The 13189-nt window shown below is 42.8% G+C and overlaps 1 protein-coding gene across 2 annotated transcripts in view; it reads left to right on the forward strand.

The window, feature by feature from the left end:
- The first annotated feature begins 975 nt into the window (after positions 1-975).
- The window catches only part of LOC138528707 (formyl peptide receptor 2-like), a 114421-nt gene continuing 102207 nt past the window's right edge, over positions 976-13189 (forward strand). The window contains exon 1 of one of the 2 annotated variants that reach the window (XM_069640564.1): positions 976-1103. The gene's annotated coding sequence lies outside the window, so the exon portion shown is untranslated. Of the gene's footprint in view, positions 1104-10271; positions 10473-13189 lie in introns of those variants that run through there. The other variant, XM_069640571.1, reaches the window with a different exon arrangement.

A 13189-nucleotide genomic window follows, 5' to 3' on the forward strand; every position in this document is an offset into this window, starting at 1 on the left:
CTTTCTCACAAAGCTCCTATCGTGCGGACAAACTAATTTTTCTCCCCAGGGGTCCCCCTTAATAATCCGGCCCTTGGCCCTCGTTGGCTCAAGTGGTATCCAGCAGAATTGGGGATTCGATAGAGTTTGAAACCCTACCGCAGCCCACAGACTTGGCCTGCCCAGTGAAACTCTTAGACATAGAAGACTATCTAGGTGCCACACATTGAGTTCAGCAATAATTCAGTGACCACCAAACATGTGGTGGTAATGGAACTACTTCCACAGATGTACTTCACTGCGACGCCCGTAATGAGGCCCTATGTACCATAAAAAGGACCTATGTAAGAGCACTGGAATGTTTTGCCTTAAAAGTAAAATTATCAAAATTGTTTTGCCATATTTCTTACTGCAAAATGCAGGGGAAGACCCTACGCACCACCCTCTCAACTCTCCTCCCCACCTACCTTTTCTACATGCTGACCCCCACCCACCCTCTACGGGTTTGGTGTGGAAATGTGGTAAAAATAATTCAACCAATTTACTTTTGAACAAAGTGATGAGCACCCTGTAAAAGGCATGGCGGTAAAGAGGAAAAGTGATCAAGTAGGCTCAGTCTCTTAAGGTTTCAGATTAAAATGTTTGCTAGTTGGCTCTTGTATATTAAAGCTACAATCTAGATTTATGATAACATATGTCTGTTTTTATGTGTACTTTCTTATAGCAGACGTCAGTGGTACAGTTAGTTACTTGCTCTTCTTAGAAATATTCATGTTCTTGTTTTAAGTGGCTGATGCCCAGATGTTTACAAGCTGTGTATTGAAATGCATGTGTTATTTTTGGTGATGTATTTTAGGAAATATTTGATCTTAACCTCCGCTCTTGAGTCGGTCTGCGCTCCAGAAAACTGCTAAAATAAATGTAATATATGCAAGTATGTCGTTAGGGTGACTGCGTGTGTGTCAATTCACAGGCCCTCCCACTGTGAGAGGAGTTCCGTTCTTTGTCTGCGTTGATAGCTTATCGCCCATCGAGTTCTGTGCTGCGTCACATGCACAGAGCTCGCTGCTGAAAGCAGAGCTCCTCCAGGCACACAAGCAGTCTGCAAGCAGTCCCCCAGGCAGGTAAGTGAATGCGAGACCGGGAGGCACAGTAGTGGAAGGTAGCACGATACAGAGGCAGGCTAACACGAAAGGAGAGTAAGTGGAAATGAAAAACAAAATGCCAGAGAGGAAATAGTAAATGAGAATGTGGGCAAGGAGATGAGAGATAACAAGGCTGAGAAAGGAGGAGGGGCGAAGGAGCTTGCAGCAGAAAAGAAGATAGCAAAGAAGTGGTGGGTGGGAAGTAGATCCGATATAATGCACGGTTTATAAAGTTGTGACGAACTGGGTTCTGCCGTCACTAGAAACCAGTATCAGTGGGGCGAACCGGGGGGCAGGCTGGTGGCACATCAAATAGGCGTCAACAGGCGAAACTGGTTTAAGTATGCCTATATTTTACCAAACTGGTTATGAAAATTTGACATTACACTTGTTCAGAGTAGGTTAAATTCAATAACAGTTTTGCACCAAGTAAATATACATCCTAAAAAGTTAACGCCTGTTCAACAGTTACAAAAATTCCCTTGCACTCAGCAAGAGATTACATTATTTTAACTCAAGCAGAAAACACCCCAGCACAGCTTTAAATAATGTGTAGTTAGAGGTGGTATTTAGCAGAATAGACCTCACTTCCAGCTCAGCTTTAAATTAGAGCCAGTCAAAAAGTGTCAGTTTAACAGAGAAGATATCACTCATTCCTCAGTTTCAAATGAGAGTCAAGCACAGTCCGTTTAACAGTTGAAATGTCAGATACAGGCGCTGAGTACAAGGGAAGAAATATCCTTGTCACCACCAGCTACCCACCTTCCCACTATGCAGGATGTAGGTAAATCACTCCCCTAGTAATAGTTATGGCCTATCAACCAGCTGTGTATATAACCATAGGCCAGATATAACATATTTTAATTACTATACATGCACAAAAACACAAAAAATAACAAATCATTAAAAGACAAAGGGCCTCATTACGACCCTGGCGGAGTGGGTTTACGCCAGCGGTACTCGCGGCGGACCCGTCCGCCCTACTACGAGTTCCTGTAGCGCCATGGAGCGTTTTCCGCCTGGTTTTTCCGGGCGGAGAAATCCATGGCGCTACGGGACCTTGTTGTTAATTACGCCACCGTATTTTACGGTGGCGTAATTAACGCCTTCCCCACTCCCATTATACCCTATGGGGCAAAAATGGGAATGGGGAAGGGTAAAATGGGGAATGGGGATTTACCGCCCCGCCAAGGTCGGAATGGGGCGGAAAATCCGCCAACCCCCATGGCGCTATCGGCAGCTTTCCGCCGTGCTCCATGGTGCATTTTGCACCACGATTTCCGCCAGGGTCGTAATGAGGGCCAAAGTCAAATAAAAGCCATTTGTAATACATCTTGTCAATTGCGTTTTGAAGGACAAAATGTATTACTGTGTGAACAGGTAACACATATGTACCCACTCAATAAAACTGTTAATTCAGTCAAATGTGATATTAGTAACAGGAGTGATTATTTTAGATCCATAATAAGATTTCTATAGAAATTGGAGCGTCAACACTAATTAATGTTTCTAGGTACAGAGGGAAAGGGAGGAAGCTGCTTACTTGGTTCTTTAGCAATGGTTGCAGGAATCTCACTTTGCTCCTGTAGAATTGTTTACAGTTTTTAGTTTCTGACTGTACATCCCAATGGCGGCTAGTGAATTTTTTGATTGGAGGGGTGTAAACATTTCCCCCAAATATGGCAGTGTGATGGAGCGTAGCAAGGTTGCATGAACCAATCAACAAGTGTTGGGGGATTCTCCTCCCATGGCTCCTCCCCTGCCCCCATAGAACTTTTTAAAATAATGACTTAAAATGGTGCATTTTACAACAGAGTTTTTTGAATAATTGGAGAAAATGACAGAATTTTTTGCAATTGGTTTCACAGGGTAACATGAAAAAATCCAATAGATGTAAGTCACCAACAGTTTATATATTTTTAAAATACAGAACAATAAAATGTATCATATTTCACAACATTGTTTCCAAAACAATTCCTTTCTCAATCATGAAATCATTGTATGCTAATTTTCCAGTAAAAACATATACAGCCACTAAACAATTCTATGTTTTTTTTCCCAATTTAGAAATTAGTCTAAAACTTCCATCTTTAATGAAATTATACAAATTCCTACATGATCTTAATTAACCCTCAAACTTTTAAGAGGCAGACCTCTACCTCAGGGTTTTATATTTTATGTTAATCCTCCCTCTCTTCTGTTTTTATTCCCCTAAACTACTCTTTCAGTCTGCAGATATCCTTTAGAAATCTTACTGCCGCCAACTGCACTTTAATCCTCTTTCCATGTAGCATGTCCATCCACAGGAGATTCAAATCAACATATTCTGTATTGGGGACATATTTACTGGTCTTAGAACAGCACATTCCGTCAATAAATGCCTTAATGTTTCAGGAAAGTCTTCCTGATTACAGAATCTACATGGGGAGACTATCCCGTCATTTCCCTCTCTAATGTCCTTAATTTCACCAGTTTCCATCACATTGAACCTGAAGCGCATGAAATCCTGTCTCCATAGCCTATATGGAAATTTCAATATATAAGGTTCTGTTATCCCAATGTTTTAAAAGTTTGAGCCCTCATTACAACTCAGGCGTTAAGGGTTAACGCCACCGTTAACCCTTAACGCCTGATTCTGATTTTAACGCCTGCTTTTAGCAGGCGTTAAAATCCATGGCGCTAACCCGCCATGGTGCTAATTACGCCGCCGTAATTTACGGCTGCGTAATTAGCGCCTTCCCCACTCCCATTATGCCCTATGGGGCAAAAATGGGAATGGGGAAGGGAAAATGGGAAATGGGGATTTACCGCCCCATTCACCTTGGAATGGGGTGGTAAATCCACCATCCACCATGGTGTAAACGGAGTTTACACCATGGTGGTAAAGTTGGTGCACTTAGCACCAAGGTTGTAATGACCTCAGTTCCTTTTCCACCGTCTGATTCCAATCTTTAAATTGCAGCACATTTTTTACGTTCATAGGATTTGATATAAGGAGTTCTCGAGGAACTCCCATATTATCTAGGATTTCATGCGATTCAGCTTCCATGCTGCTTAAATAAACTGAAGCCGGAGGACCGTTACGGAGGCCATTACCCATTATTTCGGAGGACCGTTATGGAGGCCATTACCCATTATTTCATATAGTGTGGTTTTTTTTTTACAGTTGATCAAATTTCTATATAAGGAGAGTCAAAGGCCATTCCATAGCACTTCTCTTAGAGAAAAGCCCAAGCTCGTATCGAATGGCAAAAAGCAGAAAACACTTCGGTAGACATCTCAAGATAGATTTTAAAATTCTAGACTCATAACTAGCAAGTTCCTCTCTACACCAAACAGGGCCAAGCTCTAATCCATAACAGAATCGGGTCCCACTCTTACTTTTATATAAACGCAGACATGGCAGAATAGAGAATTTCCTTCCACCTGTGGTGATGCAAAGGGCAATTATTTCAGAGATATGCCCACATCCAAGATATAAAGGTTAAGAATTGTGGGGGCAATATGCACCCCTGTCTGAGTCTGAGTCCATTCTGGACTCTGATGTCCTTGGATAGCACACCACCAGTATTCAAACGAATTTTGATTCTTGAGCCCTCATACAGATAGTACAGAATAGACAATAATGGTGCTGGCATCCCCAAATACAAACATTTTGACACAATGTAGTTCTATCCACAAGATTGAAAGCTAACGTGAGGTCTATTGATGCTGCATATATAAGTAGACTCCCACGTTTCCAGGCGTTCTCTTGCATAATGTGGATCATAAGGCCTCCTGTATCCATACTTAAATTATGTCTTAAACCAAATTGAAAAATAGACAGTCGTTTATGTAGGTTCATCCAATCCCGAATATGTTCCAAAATCAGGCCAGCAAAGATCTTTGACTCGGCATCTTGAAGGGCGATAGGTCTTTAGTTGGCCGGAAAGCCCCTATCGCCCTTCTAGATCGGCACAATATAGGAAGGGTGCCAGCTATCAGGTATCGATCTAGTAAAAAGTATGTCTTTTAATAACACATAGAGAATTTGTGTCCATAATTCAGGATTTCCTTTCGATACCACGTTTGAAAGCATATTGGGGCCAGGAGAATGATATGTTGATGCTCGGGTAATCAGATTTTTAATATCTGCCTGCATGAAAGGGATGTTTCAGGGGTAACAGTGTATCTGCGTGGGTACAAACCTATCCAATTTCGAGGGAGAATAGAGTTTTCCAAAGTGTCCCTCCCATACTTCCATTTGGATGGAAACTGTTTGAACTCTAGTTTGAAAATCTCCCCTCCCCTATTAATTAAGGCCCAGAACTTCTGTGCGGTATGGTCCGATAAGGACAGAAGCATTTCCTCACCATCTCTCTGGTACAATGTCGTACAGAGATCGTTTACTTGACTTTTCCATTTATTTTTGATGGTTTTAGTTAAGGCTAATTGAGCCTCCGTCAAGAGGGGGATTTTATGTATGGCTCTGAGTTCCCTATTCCTTTCCTTTTTCAAATCTTTCACTTCTTCACAAAAAGTTTGTCTGTGTTTCACAGTAGCCATTTTTGTTTTTCTTAAACCAGGGATATTATTCAATACTGTTTCAACATAATGCTCAAAGACATTATGTGTATATAAAGTTAGCTTCTTCCTAAACTCTGTAACATGGAAATCCTGCATAAATATTACATTTTCTTTTTCCACGTTTCCCTTAAATCCTATTGCAAGGTCTGTTAATTGCCAGCATTTGAGGGAAGTGCCGACAGATAGAGTAATTAGTATCCAGTAGAAGGGACATTTTTAAGATTTTATGATCACTTTTTGGCTTAGAAATTAGAGTAAATTCTTTTACTTAATCGAATAACGTCTTTGTCACAACGACATAATCAATAGTTGACTTCAGTATTCCATTGGTCCATGTGAAGTGATCGCTAGAGGCTGCTAGTAGGTCATTTGCACAATACATACCCCAATCTTTAAAATATTGATACCACCTCACCCCCTGTGTACATTTCCTAGACTGTCCTCTCTGAGCGTTCTCAAAAGCATTCACTGTATATGCCTCGTTGACGCTACGATCTACCAAACTATTACCTCTTTCTATTCCCAGTTCCGAGTTCATGTCTCCCGCAGTAATGATGTTCAATTCTAGGCATAGCTCTTGACATTCTAAAATAGCAAGGTGTATAAATCCTAAATTCTCCTAAATTCTCCTTCAGATCATTATCGGGGGACCAGGATATATTAATAATCTGGAGGTACAGGGAGATCTTACCCACCTTTAAGTCCAGCAGTACCTCAATGCACCCTTTACTGATGTTAAAACTTTTAATCAGTTTCCCCTCCAACGATCAAGAGCCCTCCTGACGGTCTTTCTTTAAGTTTCTTAGTGGCCAGTTCTTGAAACATCATAGAGCCATCAAGCGATAAGGCTGAAATTGCCCATGTTTCTTGAATGCATAAAAAGGAGCATCCAGATACACTTGAGCATAATTCCGAGGAGTTCCTTAGGAACCAAGATCCCCTAGAGTTCCAAGACAACAAACTAACCTCTTGCAGATACTAAGAGTGCTCATTAAATCCCTGAAGTTTAGAAATTGTTTGTCGTAAGGTCAGAGCCAACCATCTTAGGTCCGGTTCCTTAGTAGCCGCCCCCCCAGACTTTTGAAGGATTCCCCAATTTGTTCAAGGTTATTAGTTTGTGTATCTCTAGGGTTCTGCCTCTGCCCTCCTCCCTTTGGATTCAGAAAACCTTGGCTGTATTTTGACAAGTCATATCCATATCTGTTAAATGATTCAGCTTCGGAGAGTACGAGTTCATATATGGAGTGAAAAACTATTCTTACATAATCAAATCTTATGGGATGGTTAAAATCCACTAACGTTAAATCCCCTGAAGTAATAAGGGAAAGGCGGGGGATTTCACTAAAAAAGGACAGAATCCTCCACCGATTTAGGGAATGAGGACCCCCGTATGGTAACATAAAGTGTAATGTTACAATAGGATCATCAGTATGGTGTGGTTGTCTCCACAACACATCTTCCGATTCTCTTTTGTGGATGGCAATTTGATCTCTATCCTCATTATACCTAGCCCCCTGTCTTCCAATATCACCAACTTTCTCCTCAGGGGTTACTTCCTCCCACTCCTTGTATTCGGCATATATTCTACCCGCCTCTAACATCCGTCCTGAAATATTAACACTGGTCCCTTCCCTCTTTATTTCCAGAGCCAAAGTCTCTGATTTTTCCCTGGGATGATTCCTTTTGTGAGATGGAAAGTGTTTACATGTTCTTTCGAGTCTTCTCTTCTGTTATCAATGGAGTTATCACTCATCAATGACTCACGGCCGCCCTCTTCCTTGAGCCCTAAAACATGGGTTCAGGGAAATTTAATTCCCCTTTCCTTTGTTTTGTCAAAGGTCTGTGCAATTTCTCTTATAGGTATGGGCGGGGCAGTTCTTAGGGCCTCTCCGTCCTTCTCTCTCACATGTTCCCTCACAGCATTTTGATGCAATAAGGGAGCACAATTTCAGGTAAATTGAAGGAGGTTGAGCAAGGCTTGTTGTATCAAAATGTTTATATCTTCACTAGGTGAAGTGTTAATGTTATTTACTTCATGTTCACCCACCTCCTCCCATCATACCACTCAGTTTTCCCTTATTACTCACACTTTGGACGAAAGTTTCATTCACTTGTTGTGTTCTGAACATTAGGACTGCTCATACTCCCAAATGTATTAGGAGCAACCAGGGGGGTTGTGGGTAGGGTTTCCAGTATTCTTAACACTTATAGTAAAAATATTGCTGCATGCCCACTCCCTCTTTCGATCAGATTACTTTGGTATCATCACTTTTTATACAGCTATTTTTATTAGTTTTATTATTGTTATTATTGTTTGATTCATTTCTTTTGTGTGATTTCTCTTTTTTCCCCTTGTGGTTCATTGCCTCGGAAAGAGTATCCACAGCTTCTCCATATCCTTCCCTAGCCCCACCACTTTCTAGATTATCAGTTTCTTCAACCAAACCCACCTCCTCTTCGTATTCCTCTGAGGCAGCAACTTCTTTGCAAATCAAATTGTGCCATGATCTAGACATTATATTCCTTCCCTTTTCTAGCATAGGTTTTACTTTTCTTTCAATAGATACCTCTGCAGAAGGTATTATGACACAATCAGTGTCATCTTCCAAAATTATTTTTATAACCTTAATTTCAGTTCCTATCAGGGCAGATGGTTTAATTGGCCCCTTTTTCTGTTTTTTCTTTGCAATTCCATCCATCTCCATTGTTTTAGGAGAAATTCCTTTCAGTTCGAATGCCTTTTTACTCTCCTGATTGAGTTGGGTCAGATCTAAAGCTCCTTCTTCAGAGGATCAGTTACAAAAAACTTTTATATCATTTTTTCCCTCCTGCCATAGCTTGTTTTGTTTCGAAGTTCTCCTCTTCAGTGCCCTGGAATACATCTTTTTTTCCCGACAGGATAAAAAATGTCTGTGTGAAGTACTTTCATCCAGAATGCCCTCCTCCCCCTGGCATTCCACGTTATCCTGTTAATTTTTTGCATCTTGTTCCATAAACTCTAAGAGTGCAGAGGGACTGTTTGGATTAGTCTTCCATTGAAGGTTCACGTCAGTTTGGTTGGGACTAGGAGATTTAAAATACTCAGCACACAAGACTGCTTGATTAGATTTAATTATGCAGTCTAACTGATCGATCTTGACCGAATTCAGCTTCACTGCATTTCTTACTTGTATAAATTCCTCACAATTCTCTTGCTTCTGATCGGCCAATCCATAGCATAAAGCATCTTTAAAAGATTTTAGTGGCTTGTATGGTGTTTAGAAATGTTGCTGCATCGAGAACCTGGTGTGTCTCTTTGGGCGTATACAAACCCCTCAATTCTGCTTAGTTTAGCAACAATGTCCACTAAGATGTATCTTAATTCTTGGAAATACACATGGGTCCTATCATGAACCTTATCTAAAAGGTTTAATATCCGGGTTAGCACTGGGAATTACATTTCAGAGGACATTAGATCTTGCAGTACATCAGTCGGAGGGGCAATTTGCGAGGCTTCATGTTCGTATGTAGGGAGTTGATGTGGGAGAGTGGGACTTGAGCACTCATGTGGCTCTGGGTTATGTGCCTGACTTTGTACTGCCTCATACACACTGAGCCCCCGATTAGTGGTGTCCTGTAACTCTTAAAAAATGTTTTGATAACTGTTAGTTACCTTGCTCGCATAATGCAATATCATAGCGTAGGGCTTTATGTAAACATACATTATCCAAACCTCCACTGTAGCACTTATTGGCGTAGAAGGACCCAGCGATAGACAAACTCTTTTATCTAGTTCTGCTAATCCTACCGGTGCCATTAAGGAGGGATCCGACACTGGTTTAAATGAGATCTCATCTTTACCAATTGAGGAGGATGAATGCAGGATTGTTTCATGCATACTCAGAAAACTTTTCTGAACTTGAGGTTCTGGATCATACGTAGCTTTGAAAGAAAAGGCAGATTTGTCACCAGCTTGCTGCGCGAGCACCTGTGAATGAGTGAACGACAGTGCAGTATCTTGAAGGTTCTTCTCATATTTATTGTCGATGTTACAGGCAGGGTAGAATTCTGCCATACTTATATTCATTGATGTTGGCTGCGACACTGCTGTCTTAGAGATATTTACTTCAGCAGTAGATACCTTACAACTCTCAGTCGTATTATTTAATGGCCAAGTCTTTTTATTAGGGGGGACTTTACAAATCTTGCCAACAGGGCCGGTGCTATCACTAGGCAAGGTTAGGCGCTTGCTTATATGTGGAAAACTGAGAGCAGCAAAATGCTGCTTTAACACCTCCACACTAATTGCATAACCTTGCCTGTGATAGCACCAGCCCTGAGTCTGTCTGCAGGCTGACAGCAGTAGCAGGCCAGGCAGCGCTGCACCTGAGGCACAGTGAAATGATTGGGGTCGGTTAAGGGTCAGGAGTGTGGGCATGGGCACGCTCGCTCAAGCGCTGGCAACTGCGCATTAGCCGTAACATGAATGAAGCACCGCTCGTGCCACTGCCCCCTAGATTGTCCTGACTCTGAGTCAGTAAATGCCAGTGCTGCAGTCTGCTGCCTGCAGACAATTAATAACTTCTTCTTTGACCCGGCGACTGATGCAGCATGGGTCTCTGTCAGCTGCTGCCGCCTGTGACCTGTCCTGGGCTGGCCCTGCACTAGCTGCAAGCCTGCAGACGACTTCTGTTGTGCGTGTGCTGCCAGGACAGTGAAGCCACACATCCTGGCGGCGGTACCCCCTGTGCTAAGAGGAGCCCTGCTGTTCTGCAGAGAGAGTGACTGACACATAGTCGGCAGGTGAGGTGCTCTAATAAAATTCAATGCATCTCTCTGTGTCTGTATGTCTATCCAACTATCCACCTACCTTTGTAGCTATCGGCCGATCTCTATCTCTGTCTACCTATCCACCTTTCTAGCTGTCGACTGATCTCTATGTGTCTCTCTCTCTCTCTTTTACCTCATTACACCATGCGTTTTCCATCGATTATAAATGGCGCCACAGACGATGTGTTTTGTTGTTGATTTTTCTTTATGTCAGAAAGGTTCCATTTTATGCTGGACTGCGCTAAAATGCATGCGATTTAACAATCTTGCTCGGCTTTTCAATTATACAAAACATTAGCTTCACTCACTTTGCGCACCTGACAAAAATGCAATGTTTTTGCAAAAGTTAATTTTCTCGATAGCACTTCATACTGGCATTTGGTACGCACGGAAAAGGTGATGCATACGGGAAGTAAATGGTCAATGGCGCACGCTGAGAGGAGACCCTACTGGCAATATCACAGGTGCAACTAGCCGCAAAGTGTGACTGCCATTAGGCTTGTTTGTTGAAATAATGATGGGTCTCCAGGGTCTGGCAGAATGCATCACGACACGTTAGCTTACAGCAGCATGGAATGTTCATGCTAGCATGAATGCATGACATTCATATTGCTTTTCAGCTTCCTGCAGGTGTATGGTGTGGGTTATTCCATGCTTCACTCTGGTTTGCAGAGTGAGGCTTATATGATGGCCTTCAGTAATTAACCACGTGATTTCACATGCATTGTTTGCAGTTTTTCGTGCTCCCAAGTATGTTTACAGAGGGAGAGAGGTGTGCAGTGCACCACCTGATTTCACATGTATTGTTTGCAGTTTGTCGTGCTCCCAAGTATGTTTATAGAGGGACAGAGGTGTGCAGTGCATGCATTGACTCGATGCTCTCTCAAGTTGATTCCATTGACCTGCGATGGCTTCTTGCATGTAGCATGCCACCTACCTGCAGGAGAGTAATCACAGGCACTACACTGTGCTGGTGCAGACAAAACTATCTAGTCATCATGAACCCTGATGAAACTGTCTTAGGTGTTGACTATGGCCCTGGGTACACTGTCCAGGTGATTGGGCATGTGGCTTCTGGTATCTGCAGTGATTCTACCCTCTTTGGCACAAGTATGCCAACACTGAATCTATCCAGATGCAGCAGGCACTTTGGTTAGACACGGACTTGGTGTGGCAATTGACATAACACACATGGAGTCATCGTCTGGACATTTGATACGAAAACGTGGTAGACGTTGCCCCCATATCATCTGTGGGGCAATACGAATTATCTGTCTTTGGTGAGCATACGCACATGATGTGAAATGTCTATGGGATCCAGTAGCTAGGTACGTGGGCATTTATTTAAGCAGTTTGACTCAGTTGTGCCACTGCCCACATTATTTTTTTCAAACTGACACAGTCTGCAAATCACCTCCTGGATGTTTGTACTGTATGATTGATGTGCACTCAGCTTAAACTCCAGTCTAGACTTGTCTGATTCCTTCTAGGACACTAAGGTCTAACAGTCCATGCCTGCTTCTAACAGGGCCACAGATTCAGCTCTGGTTGTGGCTTACTGTCTTGGTCGTCAAGTACCCCATGCTGTGATCTGTGATCATCCTCCCAAACACCCCTCTGTAGGTCCTAATAGCACTCCTCAGACCGGGAAAGAGTGTTTTCTGCGGCCACTACTGCATTCACCTTGCAGTGTGTGTCCTGTTTGTGCCGACACCATAGTTCATGCCCCCCAACACTTTGCAATTATTAAATGTTAGTTATGATTATCAGGACAGGCTGGCAGTGGCTGCAGGCCCTGGCCCTCACCAAGGATGTGAGCCACCGGCACCCCCTGGTATTTTCCTTTTACCTCTATCCCCCTGCCTTCAGGTTTCCTCCGCTTCCCTCTTTCTTCTACCTACTTCACTCCCTATGTGCCTGCTGTCTCTTTCCTCTTCTTGCCTTCATCCGATTCCTGCATCCATACTCTCCCCTATTACCCTTCTCTTGCCCAGCCCTACTTCCTCGCCCTCTGTTTTCAGGCTTCATTTCCCTCTACGCAGGCTGTACAGTCCCCCATTCCCCTGATCACGCTCCTCTTTCGCCTCTCTCTCTCTCTCTCTCTCTCTGCTTCCCCCATCTTTGTGTTACTGTGTCTCCTCTTACACCTTCCCTGTGCTTTTCTGCCTCTCTCCCCCAGGTCTGTTCTCTCTGGCGCTCACTCTGTTTGAATAAAATGGGCCGTTTTCAGGGTTTCTGGGATAAAGGATTTGGTTTAAAGGTACCCAGGTTTGTTCCTCAGGTGGGGAAAATAAACGTTCAGTTTCTGGCCCCACTGATCTTTTAAGTTGTGGATAGCGGCTAGAGGGTGATTATATAAGCTTTGTGTATGAATGCTTCATGTATGTTGCAATAAAATTAGTATTTTATGACACACGTTAACATGTGTCAATGATCAACCAATTGTGTGAACTCAGTCATATGAAATCATGAACTCACAGAGAAATCTCCTGTTAAGGAAAATCCTAAAATGCACATGTGTGGACCCCTACCTACGTTATTGTATTCCCTGTTCCTTCCTCTCATCTAACTCATTCTTCTGCCATCCTGTCCCTCTGCTCATCCTGGTCCCTTTTTCCTCATTGTATATGGGCGCCCTACTAAATTTTCCCTCATGCTGCATCCTCTGCCTCCCTACTCCTTCTGACTCG

The sequence above is a fragment of the Ambystoma mexicanum genome, chromosome 1q (genome assembly GCF_040938575.1).
Source record: "Ambystoma mexicanum isolate Mex_15411 chromosome 1q, UKY_AmexF1_1, whole genome shotgun sequence".
Lineage (NCBI taxonomy): Eukaryota > Metazoa > Chordata > Amphibia > Caudata > Ambystomatidae > Ambystoma > Ambystoma mexicanum.